Here is an 8,920-nt window from a genome sequence, read left to right on the forward strand (position 1 = left end):
CTATATCCACAGTAAAACACGTCATATATCGACATAACCTGAAAGGCCGCTCAGCAAGGAAGAAGCCACTGCTCCAAAACCCCCATAAAAAAAGCCAGGCTACGGTTTGCAACTGCACATTGGGACAAAGATCGTACTGTTTAGAGAAATGTCCTCTGGTCTGACGAAACAAAAATAGAACTGTTTGGTCATAATGACCACTTATGTTTGGAGGAAAAAGGAGAACGCTTGCAAGCCAAAGAACACCATCCTAACCGTGAAGCACGGGGGTGGCAGCATCATGTTGTGGGGGTGTTTTGCTGCAGGAGGGACTGGTGCACTTCACAAAATAGATGGCATCATGAGGCAGGAAAATGATGTGGATATATTGAAGCAACATCTCAAGACATCAGTCAGAAAGCTTGGTCGCAAATAGGTCTTCCAAATGGACAATGAACCCAAGCATACTTCCAAAGTTGTGGCAAAATGGCTTAAGGACAACAAAGGCAAGGTATTGGAGTGGCCATCACAAAGCCCTGTTCTCAATCCTATAGAAAATATGTGGGCAGAACTGAAAAAGTGTGTGCGAGCAAGGAGGCCTACAAACCTGACTCAGTTACACCAGCTCTGTCAGGAGGAATGGGCCAACATTCACCCAACTTATTGTGTGAAGCTTGTGGAAGGCTACCTAAAACGTTTGACCCAAGTCAAATAATTTAAAAGGCCAAATATTACCAAATACTAATTGAGTGTATGTAAACTTCTGACCCACTGGGAATGTGATGAAAGAAATAAAAGCTGAAATCAATCAATCTGCTATTATTCTGACATTTCACATTCTTAAAATAAAGTGGTGATCCTAACTGACCTAAGACAGGGAATTTTTACTAGTATTAAATGTCAGGAATTGTGAAAAACTGAATTTAAATGGAGTTGGCTAAGCTATGTAAACTTCCGACTTCAACTGTATGTTCCCCTTGGCAGCGTTATCAGAAAGCATGGCATTGATTTTCACGGCTACCTAGACGATACACAACTTTACATTTCTGTGTCACCAGAGCCATTTCTATCTCAGGCTGATACAGAGAGACTCATCCATGATTTTATTACAAGCTGGCTTGACTACTTTAATGCTCTCCTGTCTGGTCTAACCAAGAAAGCCATTGGTTAACTGCAAAACATACAGAATGCTATAGACATTACACCGGTTTCAAAGTCTCTGCACTGGCTGCCTGTGCAGTTTAGAATGCATTTTAAGATTATTCCATTGGTTTTTTAAATCAACCCACAATTGTGCACCCCAATACATACAGTGGGGCAAAAAAGTATTTAGTCAGCCACCAATTGTGCAAGTTCTCCTACTTAAAAAGATGAGAGAGGCCTGTAATTGTCATCATAGGTACACTTCAACTATGACAGACAAAATGAGAAAAAAAAAATCCTGAAAATCACACTGTAGGATTTTTAATGAATTTATTTGCAAATTATGGTGGAAAATAAGTATTTGGTCAATAACAAAAGTTTCTCAATACTTTGTTATATACCCTTTGTTGGCAATGACAGAGGTCAAACGTTTTCTGTAAGTCTTCACAAGGTTTTCACACACTGTTGCTGGTATTTTGGCCCATTCCCCCATGCAGATCTCCTCTAGAGCAGTGATGTTTTGGGGCTGTTGCTGGGCAACACGGACTTTCAACTCCCTCCAAAGATTTTCTATGGGGTTGAGATCTGGAGACTGGCTAGGCCACTCCAGGACCTTGTAATGCTTCTTACGAAGCCACTCCTTCGTTGCCCGGGCGGTGTGTTTGGGATCATTGTCATGCTGAAAGACCCAGCCACGTTTCATCTTCAATGCCCTTGCTAATTGAAGGAGGTTTTCACTCAAAATCTCACGATACATGGCCCCATTCATTCTTTCCTTTACACGGATCAGTCGTCCTGGTCCCTTTGCAGAAAAACAGCCCCAAAGCATGATGTTTCCACCCCCATGCTTCACAATAGGTATGGTGTTCTTTGGATCCAACTCAGCATTCTTTGTCCTCCAAACACGACGAGTTGAGTTTTTACCAAAAAGTTATATTTTGGTTTCATCTGACCATATGACATTCTCCCAATCTTCTTCTGGATCATCCGAATGCTCTCTAGCAAACTTCAGACGGGCCTGGACATGTACTGGCTTAAGCAGGGGGACACGTCTGGCACTGCAGGATTTGAGTCCCTGGCGGCGTAGTGTGTTACTGATGGTAAACTTTGTTACTTTGGACCCAGCTCTCTGCAGGTCATTCACTAGGTCCCCCTGTGTGGTTCTGGGATTTTTGCTCACCGTTCTTGTGATCATTTTGACCCCACGGGGTGAGATCTTGCGTGGAGCCCCAGATCGAGGGAGATTATCAGTGGTCTTGTATGTCTTCCATTTCCTAATAATTGCTCCCACAGTTGATTTCTTCAAACCAAGCGGCTTACCGATTGCAGAATCAGTCTTCCCAGCCTGGTGCAGGTCTACAATTTTGTTTCTGGTGTCCTTTGACAGCTCTTTGGTCTTGGCCATAGTGGAGTTTGGAGTGTGACTGTTTGAGGTTGTGGACAGGTGTCTTTTATACTAATAACAAGTTCAAACAGGTGCCATTAATACAGGTAACGAGTGGAGGACAGAGGAGCCTCTTAAAGAAGAAGTTACAGGTCTGTGAGAGCCAGAAATCTTGCTTGTTTGTAGGTGACCAAATACTTATTTTCCACCATAATTTGCAAATAAATTCATTAAAAATCCTACAATGTGATTTTCTGGATTTTTTCCCCCTCATTTTTGTCTGTCATAGTTGAAGTGTACCTATGATGAAAATTACAGGCCTCTCTCATCTTTTTAAGTGGGAGAACTTGCACAATTGGTGGCTGACTAAATACTTTTTTTGCCCCACTGTATCAGTCATGCTTTTGAGTTTTGTACCCAGTAGGTAGCTCAGGTCCTCTGGCACTGGCATGTTAGCTATCCCAAAGCCTAGGACCAAGAGGCATGGAAAGGTAGCACTTTGCACCCAGCCTCTGGAATAGCCTGTCAGAGAATCTGATGGGGGCTGAAACTGTGGACTGTCACCTTCCTGACCTATTTATGTTAGTTTTTATGTGTGTTAGTTGGTCAGGACGTGAGGTTGGGTGGGCATTCTATGTTTTCTGTTTCTGTGTTGGTTTTGGGTTGCCTGGTATGGCTCTTAATTAGAGGCAGGTGTTTGGCGGTCCTCTAATTAAGAGTCATATTTAGGTAGGCGTTGTCACAGTGTTCGTTGTGGGTGATTGTCTTCCGTGTTTGTGTTATGTCTGCACCATACGGAACTGTATACGGTTTGTTGGTTAATGTAGTCTGTTTCCTATTCGTGCGTTCTTCGTGTTTATGTAAGTTCTCATGTTTAGGTCAGTCTACGTCGTTTGTTATTTTTGTATCATTTCAAGTGTAGTTTGTGTTCGTTTTTCGTCTTGTCATTAAATCCATTATGTATTCACAACCTGCTGCGCCTTGGCTCCCTCAATACACCTCCTCTTCTTATGAAGAGAGAGAGGACCGCCGTTACAGAATCACCCACCACGCTAAGACCAAGCGGCAAGGGAAAGCGCGACAGGAAAACAAGGATTTCTGGACTTGGGAGCAGATAATGAATGGAGAAGGTCCCTGGGCTAAGGCAGGAGAGAATCGCCGCTCTCAGGAAGAGAGGGAGGCAGCTAAAGCCCAGGAGCGGTGGTTTGAGGAGGCAGCAAGGAGACGTGGCTGGAAGCCCGAAAAGCCAGGGGAGCAGCTGGAGGCACTGGGGAGAGCAGAGGCTACCGGAGAGAGGAACCGGAGCTATGAGGGAACGCGTCTGGCACGGAAGCCCAAAAAGCCCGTAAGTAATTCCCAAAAATTTCTTGGGGGGGGGGCTAGGAGGTAGTGGGCCAAGGGCAGGTAGGAGACCTGCGCCCACTTCCCAGGCTTACCGTGGAGAGCGGGAGTACGGGCAGGCGCCGTGTTACGCAGTAGAGCGCACGGTGTCTCCTGTACGAGTGCATAGCCCAGTGCGGGTTATTCCACCTCCCCGCACTGGTAGGGCTAGATTGGGTATTGAGCCAGGTGTCATGAGGCCGGCTCAACGCGTCTGGTCTCCAGTGCGTCTCCTCGGGCCGGCATACATGGCACCTGCCTTACGCATGGTTTCCCCGGTTCGCCTACATAGCCCGGTGCGGGTTATTCCACCTCCCCGCACTGGTCGGGCAACCGGGAGCATTCAACCAGGTAAGGTTGGGCAGGCTCAATGCTCAAGAGTGCCAGTACGCCTCCACGGTCCGGTATTTCCGGCACCACCTCCCCGCCCCAGCCTAGTACCTACAGTGTCTACACTACGCACTAGGCTACCAGTGCGTATCCTGAGCCCTGTTCCTCCTCCACGCACTCTCCCTGTAGTGCGTGTATCTAGCCCGGTGCCTCCAGTTCCGGCCCCACGCACTAAGCTACCAGTGCGTCTCCAGAGCCCTGTACAAACTGTATCTTCTCCCCCTACTAATCCTGATGTGCTTGTCCTCAGCCCGGCGTCACCAGTGCCGGTACCACGCATCAGTTATAGAGTGGGCTTTGAGAATACAGTGTGCCCTGTCCCTGCTCCCCGCACTAGTAGGAAGGTGCTTATCCTTAGCCCGGTGCCTCCAGTTCCGGCACCACGCACCAGGTCTACAGTGCACCGTATCCGGCCAGAGCCATCCGTCTCCCCAGCGCCATCTGAGCCATCCGTCTCCCCAGCGCCATCTGAGCCATCCGTCTCCCCAGCGCCATCTGAGCCATCCGTCTCCCCAGCGCCATCTGAGCCATCCGTCTCCCCAGCGCCATCTGAGCCATCCGTCTCCCCAGCGCCATCTGAGCCATCCGTCTCCCCAGCGCCATCTGAGCCATCCGTCTCCCCAGCGCCGTCTGAGCCGCCCGTCTGCCAGGAGCCTGCAAAGCCGCCCGTCTGCCATGAGCCTACAGAGCCATCCGCCAGACAGGAGCCGCTAGAGCCATCCGCCAGACAGGAGCCGCTAGAGCCGTCAGCCAGACAGGAGCCGCTAGAGCCGTCAGCCAGACAGGATCTGCCAGAGCCGCCAACCAGACAGGATCTGCCAGAGCCGCCAACCAGACAGGATCTGCCAGAGCCGCCAACCAGACAGGATCTGCCAGAGCCGCCAACCAGACAGGATCTGCCAGAGCCGCCAACCAGACAGGATCTGCCAGAGCCGCCAACCAGACAGGATCTGCCAGAGCCGCCAACCAGACAGGATCTGCCAGAGCCGCCAACCAGACAGGATCTGCCAGAGCCGCCAACCAGACAGGATCTGCCAGAGCCGCCAGCGAGCCATGAGCAGCCAGAGCCGTCAGAGAGCCATGAGCAGCCAGAGCCGTCAGAGAGCCATGAGCCGTCAGAGCGCCATGAGCGTCGAGAGCCGTCAGAGCGCCATGAGCGTCGAGAGCCGTCAGAACGCCATGAGCGTCGAGAGCCGTCAGAGCGCCATGAGCGTCGAGAGCCGTCAGCCTGCCATGAGCGTCGAGAGCCGTCAGCCTGCCATGAGCGTCGAGAGCCGTCAGCCTGCCATGAGCGTCGAGAGCCGTCAGCCTGCCATGAGCGTCGAGAGCCGTCAGCCTGCCATGAGCGTCAAGAGCCGTCAGCCTGCCATGAGCGTCGAGAGCCGTCAGCCAGCCATGAGCGTCGAGATTCGTCAGTCAGCCATGAGCTGCCCTTCAGCCTGAAACGGCTAGATACCCAGAACTGCCCATCAGTCCAGAGCTGTCTCTCTGTCCGGAGCTGCCTTTCAGTCCGGAGTTGCCCCTCTATCCTGATCTCCCTCTCTATCTTGATCTACCTCTATATTCTTATCTATCCCTCTGTCTTGATTTATCTCTCTGTCCCGGTGCTGTCCCTATTAGTGATGTTACTAAGAAGATTTTGTGGGGGTAAAAGGAGGGTGGACATTCTTAGAGGGAGATGGAAGCTAGGATGGATTATGGTGGGGTGGGGACCTCGCCCGGAGCCTGAGCCACCACCGTGGTTAGATGCCCACCCAGACCCTCCCCTAGACTTTGTGCTGGTGCGCCCGGAGTTCGCACCTTATGGGGGGGGTAATGTCACGTTCCTGACCTATTTATGTTAGTTTTTATGTGTGTTAGTTGGTCAGGACGTGAGGTTGGGTGGGCATTCTATGTTTTCTGTTTCTGTGTTGGTTTTGGGTTGCCTGGTATGGCTCTTAATTAGAGGCAGGTGTTTGGCGTTCCTCTAATTAAGAGTCATATTTAGGTAGGCGTTGTCACAGTGTTCGTTGTGGGTGATTGTCTTCCGTGTTTGTGTTATGTCTGCACCATACAGAACTGTATACGGTTTGTTCGGTTAATGTAGTCTGTTTCCTATTCGTGCGTTCTTCGTGTTTATGTAAGTTCTCATGTTTAGGTCAGTCTACGTCGTTTGTTATTTTTGTATCATTTCAAGTGTAGTTCGTGTTCGTTTTTCGTCTTGTCATTAAATCCATTATGTATTCACAACCTGCTGCGCCTTGGCTCCCTCAATACACCTCCTCTTCTTATGAAGAGAGAGAGGACCGCCGTTACATGGACAGATTTAAGATTTAACCTTTTTAGCTTTGCTTTTTCTTAGGGTTCTTTATTTTGTTTTATTCAGTTAGCCCGTTTTTCTTGTCATTTATCCTCATGTATATATGTATAAGCTAACTTTAACCCTTTCCTGGGTAGCTTATATAACACTGAAATCATCATAATAGGGTGTATTTCTAATGATTGTCTTTCTCATAATAACAAATTCTATTTAGGATTTTATTGCAGATAATGTTCAGCAGATGCCTTATCTGGTTGAGATCAGCTGCCGCAGGGTGCTCTATTCTTCGTGACACTTCTGCATAGATGTCTAGCTGGGCTGCTGGTCTCTTCTGACTAGGGTGTTCTCCTGTTAGCATGGGTGGGTAGTGAGGTAAGGGATGCTGTCCACTCTGGAATGGGGCCCGATTGTGTAGGGTAGAGTGGTGCCGGTCTCTCTGGGTGGCTGATGGTCATGATCTTGGAGGATGTGTGGCAGACTTCCTCTTATTTTGGTTTTTGCTTTGTTCCGGAGCAGTTTCTTTCAGTTTCCTAGCAAAGACTTTGACACCTGTTTTTTTTCTCAAGTGTACTAGGTCGTACATCAGCTGGGGGTGAATATCACAGTGATTGTTCTTTAGGTAAACATTGTCCAAGAGAGCTCAGCTTTGTAGCTCTGAATAACGGGGAAGGGCACATCTCCATGTGGCAACAGGGTGGACATAGTGATTTTGGCTGCCACATGCTGCATTGCAGGAGCTACATGTCCTCTCATTGCCATCAAATCCTTGTTAAATCATGTTAAATGCAAGAGTCATGGATTTACAAAGGCCTACAATACTATTTGGTCTGTAACGTGAAATCACATGTTAGATGGTTTGTTGTGTGCGATCGAGTACATCAAGGTAGGATACGCTATGCATTTGTGATAATTTAGTGATTATCTGAGTGCCTCATTTTTGGCCCACCTACATTTTTGCTGGCCCTGCCATCAATAGATTTCTGTCTACACCACTGGTTTACGGAGTGACCTTCAGATGCATGACCATAGGCACCAAGAGAACGAGAGAGAGTGACGGGATATCACGTTACACATCTGTCCTGTCCAATTCCTGCCTTTTTATGCTGCTCCAGTGAAAATGCCACTTCTCGTTTTTCAAGCTTTGGATAAGTAGCCTAGGCTTGATATATGCTAACCTACTTTGCTGAACCAAATTTTATTGCCAAACATAATGTCCATACATGACTCGCGAATTGAACGATGTTTGATGGTTAACATGATATGGCCATGTTTATACGTGGATAACGTAGTCTACAATTGACATCGCATGAGAAGTACGCGCGGTAGATTAGATAGACGCAGGCCGACGGTGGTGAGTATTTAATCAGTGCCGCTTGAGCCTGTTTCAGCCGAGGAGTCCGCAGGCCTTGGTCATTCCCTCTTAAATATCAGAGCTGTCAAACGTTTCCTAGCAACAAGGCAGCGGATCGTTCGGCGGAGGAGAAAGAAAAACACGGGGTATTTGGGATAAACCCCGGTCTCACCAAAGTGTCCTGACCGCATAAACCTAGTCTCCGATTTGAACCCAAAACATATTTCCCGGTATAAATATACACTTCTCGCATTTAATAACCATCCAAACCATGTATGCAGTAAGATTCTCCTGATGTTGCACACCCAACGAGCTACGCACCTCATATGACTGTTCTCTGGCCCTGTCCCCTCAGCGGTTCCGTTTTGTTGACAATCTGTTTTCTCCCATTAGAAATCCGTTTCGGTTGCATTTGTGGTGAGCAGTTGAAACGAGTGCTGGTAAACAAGTTGGTCTGCGGTTTTACAGGCGGTTGTCTTGGACACTTGAGATGGTTACATTGTATTAGCTAAATTGTCACATTCAAACCCCGCCTCTTGATATGGTCACATGCATTCGGTCATGTGGTACACAGCGCCATCAAGTGGTAGAATTGCTGTATGAGTACGTCAAGTAGGTTATGGGGCTTAGCCGTTATATTTTATAGGCTAGTGATAGTCTATGGGCCCAATCGAGAAACGGGTGGCAGGATCCCAGTTTGCGCTCTTGATTTGAATCGATTTTTTTATTTGATTTTACCATTTAAAATACATGAAATGTTAAACCAGGCAGATACATATACCTACATTGGGAATGATTATATACACAAAAAAAGTAAATACTTAAAATCAAATTGTATTTGTCAAAAGTGCCGAATACAACAGGTGTGAAATGCCTACTACAAGCCCTTAACCAACAATGCAGTTCAAGAAATACAGTTAGGAAAATATTTACTAAATTAACTAAAGTAAAAAAATTAAGAAAATGACATACCAATAAGGAGGCTATGTACAGA

At 47.7% G+C, this 8,920-nt stretch overlaps 1 protein-coding gene across 2 annotated transcripts in view; it reads right to left on the reverse strand.

Moving 5' to 3' along the window:
* The window catches only part of klhl32 (kelch-like family member 32), a 37,398-nt gene extending 28,914 nt beyond the window's left edge, over positions 1-8,484 (reverse strand). Inside the window, exon 1 of one of the 2 annotated variants that reach the window (XM_055903400.1) lies at positions 8,248-8,484. The gene's annotated coding sequence lies outside the window, so the exon portion shown is untranslated. The remainder of the gene's footprint in view (positions 1-8,247) is intronic. The other variant, XM_055903401.1, reaches the window with a different exon arrangement.
* Positions 8,485-8,920: the final 436 nt, after the last annotated feature.

The sequence above is a fragment of the Salvelinus fontinalis genome, chromosome 38, assembly GCF_029448725.1.
Source record: "Salvelinus fontinalis isolate EN_2023a chromosome 38, ASM2944872v1, whole genome shotgun sequence".
NCBI classification, from domain to species: domain Eukaryota; kingdom Metazoa; phylum Chordata; class Actinopteri; order Salmoniformes; family Salmonidae; genus Salvelinus; species Salvelinus fontinalis.